This window comes from Montipora foliosa, chromosome 2 (assembly GCF_036669935.1).
Source record: "Montipora foliosa isolate CH-2021 chromosome 2, ASM3666993v2, whole genome shotgun sequence".
Lineage (NCBI taxonomy): Eukaryota > Metazoa > Cnidaria > Anthozoa > Scleractinia > Acroporidae > Montipora > Montipora foliosa.
This window is the reverse complement of record NC_090870.1, coordinates 54,609,551-54,612,585: the sequence shown is the minus strand read 5'-3', so window position 1 is coordinate 54,612,585 and position 3,035 is coordinate 54,609,551. Positions and strand designations below refer to the sequence as shown.

General features: G+C 38.5%; 1 protein-coding gene and 1 long non-coding RNA gene across 3 annotated transcripts in view; one reads left to right on the top strand and one right to left on the bottom strand.

Annotated features, from left to right (window-relative positions):
- Window positions 1-228: 228 nt before the first annotated feature.
- Window positions 229-3,035, bottom strand: part of LOC137987864 (uncharacterized) — a 40,001-nt gene continuing 37,194 nt past the window's right edge. The window contains exon 4 of the mRNA XM_068833944.1: window positions 229-878. The gene's annotated coding sequence lies outside the window, so the exon portion shown is untranslated. The remainder of the gene's footprint in view (window positions 879-3,035) is intronic.
- The window catches only part of LOC137990969 (uncharacterized), a 1,813-nt gene continuing 1,034 nt past the window's right edge, over window positions 2,257-3,035 (top strand). Inside the window, exons 1-2 of one of the 2 annotated variants that reach the window (XR_011121586.1) lie at window positions 2,257-2,277; window positions 2,468-2,546. This is a non-coding gene — a long non-coding RNA (uncharacterized lncRNA). The other variant, XR_011121585.1, reaches the window with a different exon arrangement.

The following is a 3,035-nucleotide window of genomic DNA, read 5'->3' as shown; positions in this document are numbered from 1 at the left end:
GCATAAGCGTAAGCACAAAAAAAAAGGAAAAATTTTGATCCATGAGCTTGTGCTTGCGTCAACCTCGGTTTCTCGGTGAAATAAGCGCTGTTATGTTTGCGCTTCTGCTTGCACCGCTAGCGAAAATCAAAGCAAAGAAGTGAGTTTTTCCGCTGGCTGAAAAACGAATAAGGCGGAAAATATTTTTCATACACACAGCTGGGAGAACGGAGTCCAGTGTGTGGGTGGTCTTCAGGTCTGATGGTTTTTGGCCATTCGCCATTGCCAGACCTTCCCCTCCCACCCACCCCTCATGAATCTTTTCAGTGCAGCGTTTTAGGTTAAAGGATATTTAACACATTCCATTAAGTTTGTAAATAGTGTTCACGATTTTTTCAACAGGGGTCTGTGATGATGATTTTATTACGTTTTGGTTTGTGAATAAAGGTCAAGCTAGGTGTTCGGCTTGCTTGGCTCCCAGTTGTGTGCGAGAACTGACAGTTGTCAGTTGTTTTTCTTTTCAATCAATGCAAGCATAGGGAAAGGGTTTTCTCCCCGATGCAATCATAGATTGATTAGGGGGAGTTATGAATGTGTAACTTACCAAATTGTGGATGCGCTTTGAAGTATTTATGCAATGCGAAAATTAAGTTCCATTCCGGAAGAAAAATCAGCACAGCAACTGTCCAGGGATGTTCAGGCCAGATATGTAGTTCAGCAACGCCTGCAAAATCATCAAACATTTTAGTAAGTTGTAAGTGCATTAACTAAACGTTCAGTATTACCCTTTGTTCAATTACCTCTATGAGTTCGAAGGACATTTCTTTCTCGCTCAACTGTGCCAGAGCATTTTTGGTTTGGAATGAATAATCCTCGCTGCAATTCATATTACAATTTTCCTACAAAAAAGGTCCAATACGCAAATCATTAAATAAGTTCTTACTGCGACTTTCAAGTCAAAAACATTGCTTTTCCAATAACTACCTGCTCCTTCCAATGTCTCTTTATTGGTATATACTAAAACAGTGGATGGCGTTGAACGCGCGCGCTGATTGGCGACTCAAACTCTGGATATCCTTTGCTATTCACCTCCGAGCAATTCGTGCGGAATTTGCGTCCGAAAATGTTGTAATCTTTGCAAGAGTAAATGAGTTAAAATCATCTTTTTGTGCTATATTGTCTCGCTGTTTTAGTATATACTAAAACTATTAACCTCACTATCGGTGGCTAGTGGTGGATATTTACATTCCACACACTGGTGTCAGTGATGCGTTGATGGGTGCCTGGGAGATGGACTTTGGCTCAGTTGTGATGGTGACCTCCTTGCTGCTGAGGAGAGTGTTCCCTCTTCTTTTGCTACCTTCATGGCACCTACCCTCCAGTAAATTGGCGTAGTGTTTTAGTCAAATGTTAAAGTTTCAGAAACAAGACACATCAGAGATTTTATAGTATTAGAGTAGCTTACTTATCTTGGATAACTTGCATTTTTGAAAAAAACAGCAAAAAGATCTGGAGATGATTCAGGAGATGGGGAGTTCAAGAAACCAAGAGTTGAGGTCAGAGTATCGTGCTACATGTATAGTTTGATGAAAAAGTTCTTGAATTTAAGAGCAAGTGTTGGTACTGTTTTGTAAACCTTGGTATGGTAGTCATACTACATCACCCAGTGATGGTTGGGTGAGCACAATAGTTGGAGCATGAAAGGTAGTTGAGTCAATTTTTTTTTTCAAGTCAGTTTGGTTTTGTTACCAAAGCTAAACTATGTTTCATGTGCTTATCTTTTGCAGACAGAACAGCTACGGCTTGACAGGCGCGTAGCGTCCTATACGCATATACGCACGTGCGTACTTGAAGTGACCAGAAAATTTTGAATTTTTTAGCAATTGTATCTATTTTTCAACATTTTACTTGTACGCAACCAAGATTTCGTGATGAAAGCACCACTTTGATTAAATTCTAAAAACTAAAACACAAGCTATACCATGTTTTAAGTTAAACAGAGTTAACTGAATAGAGTGTAATGTGAAGTGCTAGATTTCAATCCCATATGAACCATGTGAGCGTTAGCCCTACGGATGGAAATGGGCCCACACAAGGACAGAGAAAAACTCTGACCAGGGTGGGAATTGAACCCACGACCTTCGGGTTAGATCTCCGCCGCTCTACCGACTGAGCTACAAGGTCAGATGGGAACTGAAGATGTTAAAGTCACGGCAATGAACATGTACAAGTACAAGGAAAGGTTACGTTTAGACAAACGTTGGCCGTTGGCTATACCTTAGTTTGGAATCTGTGAAGGTAGTGTGTAACAAAATTAATTATTTTATTGTCTCTGTTGTTCTACGTCAAGAGCACTGGTCAGTTAAATTCTACTAAAAAGAACTGTGTCTAACTCTATTACATTAAATGTAGCTTCAGCTTCCTGTTAAATGTTAAAGAGGATGAATGAGAGTTACAAATTTGACAATTGTTTCAATTTATTTTCCAGGAAGGAGTTCAAAAGCCTGCCAAAAGAGTGTTACCTAGTCCTTCTCCTCATACACAACCTAACAAGTCTCCAAGACCTCGTAAGTGTTTAAGATAGCTGAAGCCAGTGTCAAGTTATTGAAGGGCCCTCTGACGTTTACAAGTGAGCAGCATTAGTGCATCGTATTCACAAACTCAGGATGAAGATAGACAGATTATAAATTTATGTGATACAAAACTGTCTCGAATATTGCAAAGTTCTAATTTAACATTAGCATCAAGTGTCCAGGCCCACTGTTTTGTTTTTTGTTTTTTTGTTTTTTGTAGTGCAAAACATTTTAACCAACAAAATTAAACTAAAAGTTTATTGAAATGAACAGATATTTTTCCCAGATGTATAAGGTTTTTTTTTTTTTTTTTTCATTTGCGATGTGCTTCATGATAGAAGATCTAAGGAAGGTTGTATACTACAACATTTTAATCACTTACAGTAACAGTGATACATTGTAATATGGTACAGCATTTACAGCCTAGATCGGAAAAATAACTTTGACACACAATCATCTCATTCTGTTAACTCTTTATTTTGT